The sequence below is a fragment of the Herpailurus yagouaroundi genome, unplaced genomic scaffold (genome assembly GCF_014898765.1).
Source record: "Herpailurus yagouaroundi ecotype Mexico unplaced genomic scaffold, PumYag 188, whole genome shotgun sequence".
Classification (NCBI taxonomy): domain Eukaryota; kingdom Metazoa; phylum Chordata; class Mammalia; order Carnivora; family Felidae; genus Herpailurus; species Herpailurus yagouaroundi.
This window is the reverse complement of record NW_024412419.1, coordinates 13,661,369-13,682,052: the sequence shown is the minus strand read 5'-3', so window position 1 is coordinate 13,682,052 and position 20,684 is coordinate 13,661,369. Positions and strand designations below refer to the sequence as shown.

Genomic DNA, 20,684 nt, shown 5'->3' with positions numbered 1-20,684 from the left:
CCCCGTCACTTGTCCCCTTTTACATGGCATAGATCCTACATGGAGAAACAGCCATCCTTGTTTTTGCTATTCACGTAAAGTACATGGGAACTGTTTATGCCCTCTTTTTCTGAATTAAAATCCATTAGCACTTGCCGCCTAGGTGCCTAATGCTACATGTAGTTTGTAAGGATATTGAGTGGGATTGTTGACACACACAATGAGAAGGCTTTATAGCCAAGTGATCACAAACAGACTTGGGAAATCTGATCAGCAAATAACAGTGCATAAAATACATAAAATAATGTTACCTATATCAGTTATGTGCCAGGTTATTGACCGTTTGCCATGTATGTTACTTAGGGCAATATTAATGAACTGTTTTATCTTAAATTTCTTCCTTAATAAAATTATGTATATAATATATATGTTACACATATATAATACAACTAAAGTATATATTATATATTATATAATAACCAAATATATATTATATAATAACTAAATATATATTATATTATATTGTATTTTATTATATTATATATATTATATAATAACTAAACTCTTTCAGATTTACTGTGATGGCTGATTAAGAAATAAGTAGGTAAACAAAGATAAACAATACTCCAAAATTAAACTATTTTTTGTATTAGTGCCAGAAAATTGAAGGTGACTTTTAAAAATTTCCCTTGAATGTTGTTGTTTTATAACAAAAAAAGAATGAAAACCAAGCTTAACCACAGATTGATTTAAAAAGTAAAATTAAACTGAAAATCTGAAGGACCACCAGAATAAGGAAAGCCACAAGATCTTCAAAACCCTGATACGGGAACTGAATTAGGCTTTGAAAATTTTACCCCAGTGGATCTAGGCCTTCAATGTTCTTGAGACAAATTCTCTCTCAGGCTCCAGGCAGGTCTATCCTTGCAATCACCCAGAAAGGGTAATCTCATCACATGCTTTGTTGGGGCTTTTTTTGCCTCCTTCTGCAACAGAGTCCATACCCATTGTCAGTGACCTGCCCTAACATTGAAAATCCTTTCACTGTAGTGAAACCAAACCACTCTTGCTACTTCCAGGGAAAGCTTCCTCCTCAGCATCATCCCAGCTGGACACAGTGAGAAGATATCCTGAAAATGGCCATTTTTCTTCCCAATTCTTCTGTTTGAGCAAAGGACTGAGGAGCAGCCACTTTGCTCTTTTATCGTGGAGCGTCTCGACTGATTTTTGCTCTTAATTTCAAGCTCCATGTCTCTTATTAGCAACTGTCTCTTAATAATAGGTTACTGTGGGATTCCACAGCTGGATGTGGAAATCAGGTTGGGTACTCAGGTGTCAAGTGTAATTAAGCTGGGTAAGAACACTCTAATCCATGGTTACCCTGCTAATCGAAAGATGTATTACCAAACTTTCAGGACTTCACTTTGTTGTTTGCAGTAGAGAATTACAAATTTTCATTTCTGCACTAGAATGTCACCTAACAATAACAGCTGCTGAATACTGAGGGTTGGCTGTGGGATAGGCACTGTGTTGAGCATTTTACCCTCGATCTTTGGCCCTATGACAGCTCTGCAATAAGGATTAGGGCAGCTCTCCTGTACAAGATCATACAAGTAATGCGTAGCAGAGCCAGAATTTGAACATGGATTAGCAAGACTCGAATGCACAATCACAGACAGACAGGTGGATGGAAGGCATTTCAGAAGGAACAGGAGGGGCAAAAGCAGGAAAGCTTGCAAGGCTGAATCAGTGCCTCTTGGTGCTGAAAGAAGGGATGAGAGAGGGATCAGTCACTTTGCCAGGCCCTAGTTGGGAAAAGACTGTTAGAGTTTACCAAAACCACAAGCCAGAGTGGGTTTGTATTAATGATGGGAAAATGGATTAAGGGTTATTAAAAACTGCCTTCAAAAATGCCTTTAGAAGGTCAACAGCGTGTCAGCTTCTCTCTTAAGCAAGGAAGCGTGGATTCTCCATGGATCATTTATGTTCCTGTTGACTGACTGGGGACAGGGTGGTCTCACACAGGGAACACTGTCAGGACCATGAATCACCATTTTGGAGACTCAAATGCAGCACTTCATGCTTCTTGGTTATGGGTCATGCTCAGCACTATCACTTAGGTGTGCCTGGAAGTAGATGGGTTACAGAGAAAATCAAATTCTGGCCTGGCTCAAAGCAGCATTACCACTGCCTTCATCACGCCTTGTTTGGGTTCATGATCCTCACTGGGATCTCTGACCCCAGCCCACCTTCTGTATGGCTGCTTGAATGAATTTCTAAAATACAAACCTTGCTCTCTGAGCCTCTCCCTAAAACCGTCAATACTTCCCATTGTCTACAGCATGCAGCCCTATCTCCCTCGCCTGGCACCTGGCCTGCCTACTCACATCCTCATTTTCTGCCCATCTGTCTTTTCACTTGCTCAGCAGACTTCTTCTCTTTCTTTAAGTAGCCTCCGCTCACATGCTACCTCTTCTGTGAAACCTTTGCTGACTTTCCAAGGCTCGCTTAGGCATCCTTTCTCAAAGGCGTCTCCACTCTCTTGTAAAAGCTTTCATGGTCATTATTCATCACTCATTATCCAATCTACTGGATTGTTAGTTTCTTGGGAAAGAGGACTGTCTTTTATTTATCTTTTCATCCCTGCTACTTCGTACTAGGTGCTCAACAAATAATTTTTGAGGGGATGAATGAATGAGGGGCACTGAGCCACTGTGGAGTCCACAGTCAAGGACCTTGGCACTGGCCTTCATCACGTTGTGGTATTTGGTATGTTTCTTTCTGGGAAAGTCAGTCTCCTAGTAATGTATATATGAAAAGAGTCAATGCAATCATAAGTATAAATATAACATGCAGGCAACAGATGGGAAGAATGTTTCTTTTAACTGTTTGGAAAATGGCCTGCCCCCCACCCCCGTCAGAGACCATTTTTTTGTTGTCTTCGTCACTAAATTTTGAACATCTTCAAGCCAGAGCTCATGTCTTTTGTCTCAATATTCTCAGTATTTGGCATAAATGTGGTGCTTAGTAATATCTGATACGTGAAGGAAAGCATTGGGTTAACACTCCCCACCTATACTCCCCTTGTCCTGGGGCTGCAGTGATATGGGTCAGTAGTGTCTTTCATTATGGCAGCAGGACAACAGAAAGGGTAAAAATGACAGTAAAGCTTATCATATTCCCAATAAAAAGATTTCATGACATCAATAAAATAAAATATTCCATGTGGGGGGAGGTGGCAGGTTATCCCAGCTCTGTTTCTAGTTCATTCTGTGATCTTGAGCCAAATCTTTTCTTCCTCTGTTGCTCAGTTTCCCCATTTGAAAAACAAATGAGTTGGAACACATGACCTTTAAGGCCCTTCCAACCCCATCATTCACGGATCTGTAGCATAAGTTCTGTAAATATGAAAATATGAGTCACAGATTTGAAGTTGGCTTGTCTTGAAAGAGTCCACACATGTTGGTTTTGTGGATTCTTTACCTGGGCACCTGTTGGTACTTGAACATTTGTTGCCTAAGAAGGGAGGGCACAGGCACTGGAGTGCATTATTTTAAAGTTGGCATTCCAGGCTATTAAGACAGGCATAGAACAGGACCAGTGATGGGCACCAGGAATGGGCCTGTGGGTGATGAAAGCCCAGCACCAAATTGCAAATGATACCCGGAAAAGACCATGTTTTCATACTCTACAGTTTACAAAAGTCTTCATGCAGCAACATTTACCCATGCAACAACCCAGTAAGAAAGAGATTATTATCATCTGCCTTTTACTGATGAGGACTTTGAAGCTCAGGGAGAACGAGTACTTCGCCTTAGCTCAACCAGCTAATAAAGCTTTGCTCAGAATACATGTCGTTCTCCAGAACCCCACTGGTTTCCTGATACAGGCTGTCATATTCTCTTGCCTGGATTCTGCAGCCACCTTCTAACTGGTTTTCCTGCCTTGAGTTCTGCCCACCTCTCTTCCACTTCCAGCCATGTCTCCAGAGCAGAAGAGGCAGAACATGAACGAGTGCCCTTAGAACAGATCTGAGAGACTTCTTAAAGGAGGAAAAGACCACCAGGGGAGGTAAGGAGCACCCATGGGCATTTTTCCTCCACAAACCCTTTGGGTCCTAGAGAAGATTCAAGTAGTGTGTGTGTGTGTGTGTGTGTGTGTGTGTGTGTGTTGCCCTGAGCTGGTCCTTTACCCACTCTGATATCTAAGTCCAACCTCCTAGAACACAGCAGGGTCATCTGTGTGCGATGAGGCACACAGAACAGCAGGCCTGGCTTTTCACAGGTAATCTGGCCATCAGCCTGGCTGAATCCTGGCAAGATTCACGCAAAGACTGGAGGCTGAGAGAGAGAGGCCCAGCCACATGTGCAGATACACACAGGGTAAGCATACCAGTGGGGAACGAGGCCTGGAAGCAGGGCTCAGAGCAGAGAAAGAGCTTTAGAGGCTCAGTTGGAGGCCGATGGAATATAGCCATGTGTGGAAAGAGTCTTAAATGGGAGCAGAGCTCGTTGTAGTGTAAGATTACCTGGGCAAACTTTGAATACATCAGGTGCTTTCTCTAAGCCCTGGGCTCCTCACTTGTACACTGGAATAACTAGAAGAGACGGGCCTTTTCATGCTTAGATTCCTGCCCGGATGGCTCTTTGTTTCCCTTACCACCTGTCTAAACTTGACTCCTCCTGCAAGGCTCGGTTCCATTGCTGTCTTCTCTTTGACACTTCACAAGTTCCTACCACTCTCCCTTCTTCTCTTGATAGCATAGTTTGCATCAACAATGACCCTGGCCTGGTTAGCTCTGGGCAGCTCAGCTCGGCAGACAGGTATAGGTGTTGTCTACGAGAAAGGTTCTGTGCTAGGCATGGTGGGATATACAGAGAAGATGTGGTTCCAATCTTGAAAAGCTCGGAACTGGATGCAGGAGACCCTCACGCCCCTTGCGATGTGGGATCTGATGACATGACTGCTCAGAGCAGAGACCTATGGAGCACTGGGGACAGAGAGACAAATGCCCACCAGATCAGGCAACTTCACCTGTGGGTGGTCTTCAGGTGACAGCTGTAAACTAGAGTCCCCCAAATGTGCCTGAGTAAAAGAATCATCTTTATTTAGTGAAAAATGCAGCTTCCTGGGGTGCCTGGGTGATTCAGTCAGTTAACCCTCCAACTTGGGTTCAGGTCATGATCTTGCAGATTGTGAGTTTGAGCCCCATTTTGGGCTCTGTGTTGCCAGTTCAGAGACTGGAGCCTGCTTCAGATTCTGTGTCTCCCTCTCTCTCTGTCCCTCCTCTACTTATGCTCTCTCTCTCTCTCTCCCTCAAAAATAAATAAACATTAAAAAAAATTTTTTTTAATGCAGCTTCCTAAGACCCTCCTTTAGAAGGAAATCTGTACTTTTAACAAGCAACGCATGTCAACTGGGGGAGCAGTGATGAAAATCATGAACAAAAATCAAAGTAGATGGTCTGAGGAGAAGACACACAGAGCAGCACAGACATAACCTAAGTTCTCGCTAATGCCTCGCGCTCTCCTTCTGACACCCCTGATGTTGTTTCAAGATCCTGCGCTGGGATTAACATTAAGAACTTAAAAATCACACAACTAGGAAAGACCAAAGTTGAAAAGATTTGCCCCTGGGTTCTTCTGCTTTTAATCCCCTTGATTTTAGGTTAGAGAGCTTGAGAATCTCGAAGATCACACGGGCACCCAATGGCCGAGTGGGGATGAGAACCCTGGTCTCCTGACCCGGCTGGGGGATCCCACCCTCCAACCCCAGCAGCACGCCGTCCTCAGGCCAAACACCCAAAGCTTGCAAGCCAGGATGCATGTTTATCTCCCAGCTGGGTTGTTGAAACAGTCTCCATCACCACCTCCCTGGGATGCTATAAACAAATGACAGGAGGTTGCTAGTTTCCAGAGATGGTTAAAGCAACCCTGAAAACCATGCCTCAAAGTTGCCCAGCACATCGTGTGGGGTTTTCTTTTCTAATAAGGACAATTATCTGACACAGTGGCTCTTTCTGCCTCTCTCCTCTGTAGCCTCCTCAACAGAGTATTCTCAAGCCTCTAGCAGCATCTCCCCAAAGGCAGAGTGTGGATCCCAGGCTGGCCTTTCTTGCTGTCTCTGGGGACCCCCGCAGCTTCAGAAAAGGGGAAAAATGCTTTCTTTTGGCATTCTTTGATGACTTTACCTCAAGCCCTGAACCTCATAGGATTACAGCTCAGGTCTGGCCTGCAAGCATAAACCAGGTAGGGTTAGGAGGGACTGAATCCCTGGGGACTCAAGATAAGGCATGAGTACTTATTTGATCTGTAATAAATGAGGAAAAAAATTTTGATGGCAGTGGCAATGGCACCATCAGGGCAAATGACCAGAGTTCCAACCCAGAAAGGACAATAAATACATGGAGGTGAAAGCAGAAGTGGGTCCCAGGGATCAATCATCTGATCTGACCCCTATGTTTTCTAGAAGAGTCCCAGGAAGGTTAGGGGAATACAGCAAGTCTGTGACAGTGCCTAGCAGCACCTTGGCTACTAAGCCTGGGCAAGAAGACTTGGAGGCTGCTATAATGCCCAGGCCTGTGACCCTTGGGTGCTGATTTGTGTTGAGGGTCCTAGGCCCTGCAGGACTAGGAGGAGCCAATCTATGTCCCTGTCACCAGGCTGTGAAAAGTGGCCTCCCTCTCTAGGCCTGTCCCAGTTGTTTCCAGCCAAGTTGCCACCTGAGCAGCTCCTCTACCGCTCAGGGGTGGAGTCTGAAGTTTCCTAGGGCCTTAGCTGGGGACAGCCCTGACCAGGATGGGAGCCGCTTGTGAACGTTAGCCCTTGGATCTGACTAGGTGGTTCCAAACTAAAACCCACCTGGTAACAAGGTAGCCATGTGCTCAGGGACTCTGATCTACAAGGCATCAAGTGGCCTAACTGGCTTTGGGGGTCCGACTCAATTACCTTCTTCCTCCTTGCCCAGGCACAAAGAGCATCTCTTAAACATCTGGGAAGTGTGGCTAAACCCGAAGCCACACTTGGCGTCCAGGTGTTGGGCTATAACTTTGGAAAAATTTCTGCTCAGACTCAGTTTCCCTTTCACCCTCTCTTACAAGTTCTTTTCCTTTTCTATTGGGACATAATGTCTCTTATTTTTCACTGGACATAGTTTGGCGGGACAAAAATAAGTATCCTGGGGGCAGACCTGGATCAAATGATGTTCCTGCTGCATAGAAAACATCTATGATGTTCTATGATAAGCTACTCAGCCCACTGGAGCCTCAGTTTACTCATTTGTCAAATGGAAATGATGAAATTTGCTCACAAGGTTGTTATGGGAATTAATGAGATAACACATTGAATTATTTCCCACAGTGCCTGCCACATAGCAGATGTTCAACAAACAGTAGCTATTATTATCTTTATCATGGGACCCAGCAAACTGGATGGCTCCAGAAGATGGGGAGGCAGACATTTCATGATTCAGGCCTCAATATCTAGGCGTCACCTTAACCCTGACATCTCGTACAAGACCTGGTATGTGTAAACAGAAGTACACATACTGTGGCACTTGGGAAATTTTACTGTGGTCCTGCTTCCTGCTTCTTCTCCTCCAAGTAAAAGTGCTTCATATCCAACCTGACAGAGGAAAGTCATCTGAGGACCCCACAGCCTTGACTAAGCATCAACTGTTGAGTGAAGTTTCCATCTAATTCCCCACTCACCCACTGAACAGAAGTGTAAGCTGATTAATAGCTGGTAACCTTTCATCTGGGAGTGTTTCAAGCAGCCACCCACTTTTCTGCATCTTATTTTTACTTCCTGGTACATCTTTCTCCAACCATTCTATGTGTTCTGAGCATTGATTTCTATGAAAGGAAACAGGCCGTCTCCGGCAGTGTCAGAACCTCACTTAGTTCTGTGAGGTAACAGAGGAAATGCTTTCATTAATAATCACAGCCTTCTGTCCAACAGATTGTGTGCTAGGTTGTGCTGCCAGGTCCCAGTGGGGAAGGACCGTGGCCCTTATCTCAGAGCAGCAGGGAGCTGCGGGAGAGAATCACAGAGCAGGGGCGCCTGCGTCACCTGCACATCACCAGTCCCCGGGCTGGGAGCAGCCTTGAGCATCAGCGGTCAGGATAGACATCCAAGTCCTTGCTCTCAGAAGTATCTGAGATATCTATCCTGATGGGAGAGTAACATGTCCAAGTGTCTATATGTAGTGGCAAAGTCACTCAAGTCTTCCAATTCTCAGGCTGGTGGTCTTTCCTTTCTGAGAGCTGTTTGCACTTACCGTGTCCCTATATTGTTATTTCTACAGTAATTCTAAAAAAATAGTTTAACTCATGCGGGTGCGTCTTAAATACAGAGAGTTTGAAAGTCTCAAATAAAGGTAGCTTTATAGAAGTAAATGTTCTATTTGAAGGGAGAATGACACTAAAAATTCATTCATTCATTCATTCATTCATTCAGTTATTCAAGAATCTTTTATTCAATATTATGCTATATTGCAAAGATAAAGATGATTTCCAAATCATCTCCAAGGTAAGCTTTTCCTGAATACTAGATAATATCTCCATCTGCCTGTTAGACATTTCCACCTTTGTATCCTACAACCATACCAAACCCAACATATCTTCCTGCGCTCCTCTCTCAGTAAATGACCCTGCCATCTGCCCAGGGTCCCCTTCAGAGCCTGGGGGTTATGCAGGATTCTGCCTCTCATCACATCCCTGTATCCGACCAATCATCAAGTGAAATAGTTTGTAGATCCTACTTCCTAACTTTCTTTCAAAATCCATCAGCTTCTTTCTTGCCACTATCTTAGTTGAGACTGCCATCATCTCTCACTTTTATCATTATCCAAACTTCCAAACTTGCTTCCCATCGACAGTCTTGCCCTCCTGAAATCCATCTTCCACATAATAGCCAAAGGACCTTTCTAAAACACCAAATCCAATTATGCCACTGTCCTGCTTAACCCCTTTAGTGGACTCCCATTAGCCTCACCCTGAATCCAATCCGCAAGCAGCCTTTCCAGACCACTCACCTGGGCCATTGCCGCCCCACACCCAGGAGCTCTTTGGTTTCACCCCTGCCCGTGATCCAACTTGCTGCATCAACTTGAACCTCTGGTTGTGTACTAGCTATTCCTTTGGCTTTGAGGGCAGTTCCTATTAGCTCCCCTTTAGCCTTCTAGTAAATCCCAAACCATGTTCTAGACATAGATGAGACACCTCATCTGGGGTCACTTCACTATCTGACTTCCTCTTTTACACCCTGACTCTTGTATACACTGCTGTCACCACGCCACCTGCCAGGGCATGGTCGCTGTAAGGCACGTCTGCCCACTGTAAGGCATGTCTGCCACCTCCCTAGACCCGGGCTTCCCCAAGGGCAGAGTGATTGTCAGGTTAGCCTCAGATTACACTGAACAGGTGCCCAGGAAATGTTGTTGAATCAATTAATTACGATGTGATCTCTGTCAACAACTAGCTAGAGCTTATCAGCTGAGTGATAAGAGAGAACATATGAAACAGAGATCAAAGATGAATGTGCTAAGTGCCATTAGGGAGACACCAGCAACGTGGAGAGAGACAGGGAGGGAGGAACAAAGAAAGAGGGAGGTGTGGGAGGGAACTCTAGGGAACCAGTAATAAAACTACTTTAGGAGCTGAAAAATTGTGTGAAGAATTATTTGCAAAGTAATCCTTCAAAATTATCTCAAGGAAACAATCACAAAAATCCAGAGATGTATATACTAGGATGTTTACTCCAGCATTGTTTAAAATAATTTTAAAAACCCTACCTTCTAAGAAACAACTTAAATGTCCGTCATAGAAAACTAGTTAAATTGATTTGGTTATAACCGCACAATGGAAATTATGAAGCCATTAGAAGTAGTAATAGAGATCTACATCTAATGACATACATTGGTATTGATTTGATGTCATTTATTTATATTAAAACATGTGAATATACAAAACAACTATGTATTTTTAAGGATAAACACTTAACAGGACATGTATTAAACACAGTAGAATGAAAGAGGAAAGTGGGAGTACAGAAAATAAAAAATATATATAATAAAATCCAAAAGGGGCTTTATATATACAATGATGACAGTGTGCCATGAACACAGGAGTATGATTACCATAAACGTGCACTTGAGGTCCAAAAAAAGAAAGAAAAGAGGAGAGAAGACATTGCAATAGACTGTTAAGTTAGAAAAGCAAGTCACAAGACAGTATGTGTATCACCTTGCCTTTGCTCTATGCAAGTTTTGCTTTATGCAAGCTCAAGCTTGTGTGCAAAGAAACTTTGGGCAGTACATAATTTACATCAAAATCTTAACAGTGGTTATGACTGCTGGTGGTATAATGGTAATATTTCATTTCTTAATATCTTTCTGAACTTTTTATAATGAGCACATGTAACGTTTATAATCATAAAAAATATATAAATAATCTCAACAAACAAAATGTCTTTTGTTCAGAAAACAGTCTCAGGCATCCTGGAAAGGGAACTTCCAAGATGCTTTGAATTAATGCCACTCCCTTTTCCAACAATTGATGCAGCAATATGTCAGGGTTCACTTCCAGACCAAAGACCACTCTGAGGACCATCTTGGGTAGCTCTGGGTGAAATGATGAACATGGAGGAGAGGCTCAGAAGAACCCTGAATCTGCCACCTTCTCACCCATCTCAAAGCCCTAGAGAAGCATTGACAGGGAGACAAAGTGTGGCCAGGTCAGAGTTCCTGACCCTCAGGATCTGTCATGTCAGGAAACCTCTCTGAGGCTCAGCTCTACCATGCGAGACTGATGATGATAATATCAATCTTGATGTGTTATCACAAGGTTTAAATGAGATATAAGATAGAAAAGAGCTTTGTAAATGCTAAAGCACTCTCCAGTATTCATTATAATAACTGAAATTCAAATTCAAAAGATAGAAAAGATGATGATCCCAGAGATCATCACTTATGGCTGCCTAAGGCTGGATTAAGATTGTCTAATGAGATCCAGAGAGATCTACTTGAAGGTCAAAGGAAAGAGGTGAGAAGGTGAAAGGGAGCAGAATTTGCTACCCCAATCTATGCCTGTTCGGTGTAGGATTATTTTAGGCTGAGTATTTTTAAGAAACAGAAGACATAGGGCAATCTATAACATGAGTAGAAGTTACCCTTCCGAGAAAGAGACATTTATATTCATAAGAGAAATCTCCATTTGTAAGGGTGTCTCACTATGGAACTTCAAGGGGGAGATGACTAAATCTCTAGAAACTCTGTAATGGAGAAGGCAACTGAATTAAATGTGCATAACAACCATACCCTTGTTTACTGTTTTGCTTGACAGACCCCCCCAAACTGCCTCCTGTCCCTCACATTCTATTTGTGTTTAGCTGGAGATGATATTTAAGGTGATGGTTTGGTCCATTTTGGTTTTCCTGGGTATCTCCTTTGTATGCAAGAGGTATACATGTTATCAGACTTATGTTTGTTTTCCTCCTGTTGACTTGTCTTTTATTATGGGGGGTCAGGGGTGGGAATCTTAGCCAAGAACCTGGAAAGGTTAAGGGAAAATTATTTTTCCTCCCCTACAAAGGCTTTGGAAACAGTAGCATCACTGGATGTGTCTGTGGATCAACCTTCCTTACCTTCTTTCCAGGAAATAAGGAAATGGTGATTCACAGTCTTCCGCTTGGAGCTGTTGACTATAAAGCCAACTGACATTCTCAGGAAACATTTTCCAGGGCCCTCCCAAATAGCCTGTGTGGACTGTCTGCTTTGACAGGTTGGTGGACCACGACTTTCCCTAAAGCACAGAGCTGGGTTCAAGTCCCAACTCCACCAGTGTTTTCCTGTGTGACCTTAGCCACAGTTGGCTTCCGTTTTGAGCTTCGGTTTTCTCATCCCCAAAAATTCTATCAAAGTTTCCACCTCACCTAATTCACTAGGTCGTTGTAATGGACAAATCTTATAAATGGTAAAATTGTTTCTAGCTTGTAATCTAGGGCACTTTCTGGACATCTCAGGAAAGAAAACAAGATCCGGATATATGGAAAGAAGTGGGTTTATTAGGCAGGGGAAAAGAGAATGAGTAAATTGCAAATCCTAGCACGAAAGAGAAAAGACACCTGTTGACAGGCAGCCAACAGAAGGTTGACAAGCTGGAGGAAGAGGGAGGCAGCCATGGGCCCTTTCTTGGAGCTTTGGGAGGTGGATGGAAAGGGCATATTTACCAAAGGTTGCTGGAGCAGTGCTGACCCTCTCCAATGAGGTTCCTGTCTTTGATGTGTTTCCAGTTCTGAATTTGCTCACCCTGTCCTTGCTGGGCCTTTGTGAAGTATCCAGCGAGGCTGGAACAAAGCACTTTATTGTGGTGCTTGAAAAATATCTTGGCTAAAAGGGACAATGCCAAGGCTGACTGGGCTAAAATTAGACCTTCCGGTTCTGTTTGACTTGGCAGTTGTGTGCACAGGCTGCTAACGTGGCATCCTCCACCGGCCTCCCTCCCGGCCGGCCATGTGCCTTCTGAGAGCACAGGTAACATGTGCTGAGGGAGAGGAAGTGCTGCTTCCTCTGGCACCCTGTGGGGATGACAAATGCTTCTGGGCCGTGTCACTGCCACTTGGAGCAGTATGTTGAGCAATAATTTGAAGGGATATGTTTCCCCATCAGCCAATTTGCATATTGAATATTAAATATGAATATTAAATAAATATTGCATATGAATATTTAATCATATCTCTACTTCCCATTAATCTAATGCCCTTGCACACTGAAACCAAAAGGAAATCTCAAGACATATATATCATATTATACATTTGAAACTTTTACTAACCTTTACCTAAGAACTTACAACTTCACCTATGTAACCAAGGAAGAACCCAAAGAATCAGTCACAAGTAGCTTCTTCCATCATGCTGTGCAGTGATGGCATCTACAAGGAAGAGCATAGGCCTAGGAGTTAGAGAGAGGGAGATCCCGAACCCTTGCATGTCCATTAACTTGTAACTTTGGGCAAGTTCCTGAAACTTTCCTATCCCGTTCTTTCAACTTTAAGTTGTGTATGTTAATAACTACCTCAAAATCTTAAATGAAACACACAAACAAGCAGACAAACACAAAACAGAAAGAGACTCATGAACACAGAGAATAAGCTGATGACTGCCACAGGGAAGGGGGTGGGAGGATGGGCCAAATAGGTGAAGGGGATTAAGCGGTACAAATTTCCAAATATAAAATAAATAAGGCATCAGGATGAAAAGTACAGCACAGGAAATGTAGTCAATAATATTGTAGCAACTTTGTATGGTGACAGATGGTAACCACACTTACTGTGTAATGTATATCATTGTCAAATCACTATGTTGTACACCTGAAACTAATATAATATTGTATGTCAACTGTACTTCAATTAACAATTTTTTAAAAAGTTAAATAAAACAATAAATCTATAGGACTAACATTTTAGCAGTAATAACCATAGCTTATATTATCACTTACTATTGTGTTCATGGATTATGCATTTCATCTTTATAGTAATTTAATGAAGTAGATATTACTATGCCTTCATTCTACACTCAAGGCAAATAAGACTTAGAGAATTTAGGAAACTTTCCAAAGGTCACACAGCAAAAAATTGGTGGAGTTTGCACTTGAACCCTGCAAGGCTCTGATCCACTGTTCACTATTCTGCACTGTTAAAGGAGATGAGAAAGAAGAAAGTACTTTCCAGAACAGAAACTGTTATTTCAATACAAGGTTCACCATTCTCTTTTCTTGCCTGGGTGTTGCCCTGATCTATGCATTTCTTTACTCAAGTGAGGCGATTTCCAGTACCAAGAGGCTAGGTTGTTTCTTTCCCAGTTACCAGCTTCTGGTCCTTGGGGGCTGGGGGGGGGGGGGGGCTTGAATGCTTAATACAATTGCAGCAATTGAAGGAACGGAGGATGTTTAACCAGAAGAAGCAAAGACTCAGGAAAGGAAATTTGAGCTCTCCTTGAATAAGTGAAGGATTTACTGGCACAAAAATAGACCTATAGATCAGCATAACAGAATGGAGAGTCTAGAAATAGACTCGGCTATACATAATTACTTAATGTATGATCAGGGAAGCTTTTCAGAACAAGAGGAGAAGGGAATATAATTTTATAAGTGGTGCCATCATCTTTTGATAGCAATTTGGTGGAAAAAACGTAAGTCAGAAGTATGATAGGGAAAAGACGATAAAATAGGCAGAGAGGGAGACGTTGGGACCTGAGGCCCCCAGAGGGGAAAAACAGATATTTTAGAACAATGCTGGGAGGGTCTGACTACAACAAACTCCCTGGGGGGGTAAGGTTCCTCTTAAGTATGCAACAGACACCATCTACTCCCCTCTCAGGTTCCCCTCAGGAATTTGACAAAAGACCTAACTAAAAGTAAGTAGTAGACCATAAAATGTATGACCCACAAGGAACTTAGACCATAGACCATAGACCATGCCTCATACAATGCAAATGAGCCAATCAAAAAGGACTGATTAGGCATTTAGAGTTACCTACCCAATAAGGGTAGAACCTGAGAAGGAACAAAGGGTAAGGGAAGAGGGAGCCAACCAGAACCTTACAAAACAAAGTCCCTTGCCTACAGTCCGCGGGCTTTCACCTTCGAATGCCACCTCTCTGTAAAGAGAGCTTTCATACTGGTCTTACTTTCTGAGCTTATGCTCAAATTCTTACTTTCTAATCTTATACCTTCATAAACTTTAGTCTGCTGCTCATCTTGTGTCTACCTCTTCATTCTTCGAAGCAGTGAGACAACGAATCTGGGGTATTGAGGTAAAAAAAAAATCCTGCAACAGAACCACACTATGTACCATCTTTTAAAAAATCATTAACATTTGGAATAAACAGCTTAATATAAAAATATGTCAAAGAAAACTAATAGAAACTGAAGATACACTAGACAAAATGTTAATAGCTATGTGTATCCATACACATAGCTTTATATGCTTTATATATAAAGCAAATTCCAATTATTAAGGGAACCATTAGATGAATGATCAGAGTGTACATAGAAAATTCATACCAGCATAAACACAAATAGTAAACAAACCCAGAGAAACATGTTTAACCTATTTATTAAGGTCAAGTTAGACTTTCTAAACAAAAGCAATGACAGAAACTATAAAAGATAAGATTGGTAGGTAGAACTACATAAATTCAAAGTTTAGGGAGTCTAAAAACACCAGAAAAAAATAGCAAACGTCAAGTGGAAGAAAAAATAGGCAACATAAATGTTTTTTAAATATTAAAGGTGCTTAAAAATAATTGGTAAGAAGGGCGCTTGAGTGGCTCATTTGACTTTGGCTCAGGTCATGATCTCACTCACGGCTTGTGGGTTCGAGCGCCGCCTTGGGCTCTGTGCTGACAGCTCAGAGCCTGGAACCTGCTTCCAATTCTGTGTCTCCCTCTTTCTCTCTCCCTCTCTTGCTTGTTCTCTCTCTCTCTCTCAAAAATAAATTTAAAAAACCATTAAAAATTAAAAAAAAATAAATGGTAAGAGAATTTGATGGAAAACTAAACAACCAACGAGAACAGAGTATGAACAGAGATGAAATCTCAGTGGCCAAGTCCAATCCTACAAATAATCAAACACGGTAAAACTGCATGTTCCTGCAACCCACTTAAAAATAGAAATGAAGAAGCTGTAAACAGCAACACTTTTGATACCAGGGGTACTCATTTTAAAGAAAAATTCCAAGAGGAAAAAGTTATACAAAGGGATATATTTATTACAGCTTTATTTAGTAATGGTAGAAACTCTAGTTTTAGGGAAATAGTAAATTATGGTATGTTGACTCAATGGAATATAAAAGTATAAGTACAAGTTTGAAACATGGCAAATTACTTATGATATGCTAAGTGCAAAAAGTGGGCATACAATATTGAATACACATTATAATTACAACTATTTACTGCAAAAAAATGAAGTATGTTGTTTTCCTCTTTTCCTCCTTACAAATCAATAAAAAGTGCAGACTGTGCAGAAATCATACTATGTATCTATCTGGGCATGGGGATAAATAAGAAATGCTTGCTTAGGGCGCCTGGGTGGCTCAATTGGTTAAGCATATGACTTCAGCTGAGGTTGTGATCTCATGGTTCATGAGTCCGAGCTCTACGTTGGGCTCTGTGCTGACAGAGTGCAGCCTGCTTGGGATTCTCTCTCTCTCTCTGCCCCTCATATATGCTCTCTCTCAAAATAAATAGATAAAATAAAAATAAAAATAAAAGAAGTTGCTTGCTTATTTCCCGTAGAAACCAATGATCCAATGGGAGAGAAAAATAATTTGCACACATTTAGTTACAATGTATAATATGGAACGATAAGGACATCCCTAAAAATGTAAAAGATTCTATGGTAGCACATTCATGCTGAATAGTGAAAGATCTCCTATAGGTTACTATATTAACTCACATTAAAATATGAGAACTTGAAAAGATCTCTGTAAAATCTAATTAATCGTCCTTATTATAAAGTTGAGAAGGCTGAGGTGCAGAGAGAGAGAGAGTAAACAAATAGATCTTAGATCAATGCTTTCCTTTTCCAGATGAGAACCTGAGGCCTAGAGAAAACATACGCTTCTTCTAAGAGTGTAGGGAATGTCTGTTTAAGATCTAGTTCCAGAGCCACATCTCCTGACCACAAATCCAATGTTCTCTTCAAACGCAGCTTTCACCCAGAGTGCATCAACGAAAACAGAAGGTGACAGAAGAAACGGGCTACTTGTCTTTTAAAGAACTATGAGGATAATGGAGGATACAGGGTTAAGACCTCATCTCTGTCTCAGTAATTCAGGGGACAGTCATGAGTTTATAAGCCCAGTCAGACACTTAGGAGGCTGTATATGCTTCTCCATTCCTTGTACCCTAGTCCTAGTTAGTCAGAAATTCTGCCTTGACTAACTCTATTTTATTTTAAACTCTACTGTTTTTTTGTCAACAACTATGTAATTAGTCTTTCTGCAGTCTCTACCCTTCAAATTTATTCTTCACGCTGTCACCATATTGTTATTACTAGAATAAATATCTGACCACTTCAAGCCTTCAGTGCTTCCCTGTTGCCTAAAAAGGATGTATAAATTCCTTCAAAGTACCCATAGAGGCCACTATGATCTTGCTGGTGCCTTTCCTTCCGTTTTATCTCTCACTACTTCGGTCTTAACTTTGAGACTCATGCTCACACTGAATTTGCATTTTCAAAAATGTTTCAATATTTTATCAGGTCTCTGTTAGCATAGTAGGCACTTACTGAATGGACAAATGAATGAATAAATGAGATAAAGGAAATTTAATAAAGACATTTCTTAATGACATTGATATCTTGGCTAATTAATCTTCTCTATCCATAAGCTCAGTGAGGTTGGGTATTGTGTTTGTCCTGCTCACTGCTGTATGCCCAATATTCAACAGCTGAATAAATGAATGAATGAATGGATGGATGAATAAAACTGTGTAACAGAGATTTGTATGGCTGTTACGGAAGGGCAGAGGAAGCAACCATATTTGTGGGAATTAAGGAGAGCTTCACATGAGAAGCAATCTTTGCAATGGTTGGATAGGGATTGTCAGGTAGAAATAATAGACACATTGAGGTACAAAAGAACACGGCATGTTCACGGATCAAGAAATACTGGAAGACAGCTGGAAAGCTTCAGGTGGACAGGATAACCTAATGGAAAGAGTCAGATGGAGTTAGATTCAAATCCGAGAGTTAATTCTCACTACTTGTGTGACTTCAATCAAGCTATCAAAGCTCTCATAGCTTTCATTTTATCTTAAAACAAACTGTAAAAATTAAAGATGAGATAATATAGAATACTGAAAATTACATAGCTTAGGACAGGAGCTCTTCCACTTTCTTCCTCTCCCTTTTCCCCCTCTCCTCCTCCTCTTAGTGTTAATTCTTTGGTTTAGCACAAGTTATCTTTGCCTGCTCTAGTCACCAGGTAAGACTAAGGGCCTCTTTCAGATCTAAATCTAAAAACCTTTCCACAAGATGTTCCCTGTGGGCAACCAGCTCTTATCTGTATATCTCCCTTGTCCTACTGCATACATCACACTAATGCCAAATATAATGTTTTGACTCCAACTCAGATTAAAATAAGAAGGGCCAAAGGAACAAGAAGGAATTAATTTGCTATCTGGTCTCTAAAGTTTTTTGCTCTTTTGCTGTCTGAGACCAAATAGTTTGGCCCCTATTTAACTCTCAATAGGGAGACTTTATAATTTATTGTCCAAAGAGCACACTCTGAGAGTGAAGGAACGTGCTATTACTTCTACCAAGACAATACGTATTATTCAGGATTATCTTAAGCAAATTCAGGTGTATTGTCACCCTGCCTCTCCAACTTTATCACCTATCAAACTCCTTTATTTCCTATGCTGCAGCCCTAGGGACTCTGTGGCCTTCTCTCATACACACCACATTCATTCGTCCATTAAGGCCTTTGCATTAGTTTTCTCTCTCCTTAGAACGCTCTTCTTCCAAGATCTTTCATGGCTGACTTCTCACCATTCAAGTCACTAATCAAATGTCACCTTTTGAGTTCTTCTATTCAAACTATTAATACTGTTAATAGTAATTACTATTAATAAGTAACTATTAATAGCCTCTTCTCCAACGACTATCTCACTACTTTGTTTTATATTCTTTGTAGCCCGTAAGACTATCTGAACTTAGCTAAAGTATTCATTAATTTATATGATTATTTATTGATGGTCTTTTTTCACTATAGAATGTCAGCTCAAAGAGGGCAAGAACCTGGCCTGTCTTATTTATCACTCTTTATATCTAGACCCATCCCAGATACTAAGGAGGTACTTAATAGTCATAAAATGAATATCTTAACTTTCTATAATTTTTAAACATAAACTTCCTTTCTTGATAGTGACAGTGATTTATAGTTACCATATGAATGTGTTCATTTCACATATCAGTGCAAATAGGTTGTATGCCAAATTGTTTGAAGGAAAGGTCAACTTTAAATTCCCCTATCTGCCTGCTCACGAACTCAATAAGGATATGTAACTCAGCAGAGTCCTTAATTATTTCCAACTTCAGGAAACAACTGAAATAAATAGCCTTAAGTCATATTAGGGCTACAGTGTCACTTAAAAAATGTTATTAATTGTGTTAGGTTTGAATCAGACAGTATCCTAGGACCAAGAGCAAAATGTGGGTTACCACTCAGGAAAATTATCTGATGCATACCATAGCTAAACCATCTATTCTTGGTATTCTGGATATTTAAAAATTGTAAGTTGTTTTTCTCTGTGTTTCTAGAGTGCTTTTGGAGGTTTGGGGGCGCCTTGGTGGCTCAGTCAGTTAAACGTCAGACTCCTGGTTTCGGCTCAAGTCATGATCTCACGGTTTGTGGATTCAAGCCCCATGTTGGGCTCCATGATGGCAGCACGGAGCTTGCTTGGGATTCTCTCTCTCTCTGCTCCTCCCCTGCTCATGCTCTCTCTCTTTTTCTCAAAATAAATAAATATACTTTAAAAACTTTTTAAAAAAGCAAGATTGAACAGTGGAAAGCTCAGTTTTATTTGGTTTATTTGGTGTTTATTAGTCTTACAATTTGGGGCAGTTAACTAATGTTTCTGAGACTCGGCTTCCTCATCTGTAAAATTGTAAAAGTATTGATCTATATATTCCATTTGCATTCGGAAAAAGTTTTATAATAACACCAAACCATAGATGGACTCATTTAAAAAATCTTGATGCCAAATATAGTCAACCATTGGTGTTAATAGATTTAACATTTCAAAATTTGACTATTCTATTATGGGCCCATTAAATGAACCAATTTATAACTTTCTTGGAACATGAATGTGAGACATTCTTGGTGTACGGCTGGTGTGTAGGAATAAATCACCCAGCTAAGGCGTGATTCTCCCAAGCATCTACATCTCAGTGCAGTCCTCTTGAGATTCATTCTTCCACAGTAGGCTCTCTCTTAAGGGATTAAGAAACAAGACAAAAACTAAAAAGCTATGTTTCTTTGTAGAAAGTGTCTCCTTAAAAAACACACCTGCTCTACTGGGGAGGGAAGTGAGAAAGAGAAGTGAACTATATGTCAGAGAGACACTCACTTTAGAGATATGCCAAGATATTGAGGCATATCCCTTCATCATGCCAGGTGTCTGAGACTGAGCAGAAAACAGTCCTCCTCAAACATTCCCGAAGAAAAGAATATTTATGGGAATTCTCAAAGGTCCACCTAAATGTCACTCTATTGAGGGGCACCTGGGTGGCTCAGTCAGTTGAGCGTCCGACTTCAGCACAGGTCATGATCTCATGGTTTTTGAGTTTGAGCCCTGCGTTGGGCTCAGTGCTGACAGCTCAGAGCCTGGAACCTGATTCGGATTCTGTGTCTCCCTCTCTCTCTGCCTTTCCCCCACTTGTGCTTTGTCTGTCTCTCTCTCAAAAATAAATAAAATGTAAAAAAATAAAAAGAATTTAAATGCCACTCTTTGACAATGAGTAAAAAAGCAAAAAGAAACAAAAGTTTAAAGATAGTTTGGGGGAGCCTGGGTGGGGTCAGTTGGTTGAGTGTCAGACCTTGGCCCAGGTCATGATCTTGTGGTTTGCAAGTTCGAGCCCCACATTGGGCTCTGTGCTGACAGCTCAGAGCCTGCTTTTTTTCTCTCTGCCCCTCCCCAGCTTGT

The 20,684-nt window shown here is 41.3% G+C and overlaps 1 protein-coding gene across 1 annotated transcript in view; it reads right to left on the bottom strand.

The window, feature by feature from the left end:
• VSNL1 (visinin like 1) overlaps positions 1 to 20,684 on the bottom strand; it is a 99,149-nt gene that overhangs the window by 59,574 nt on the left and 18,891 nt on the right. The gene's annotated exons all lie outside the window — the stretch shown is intronic.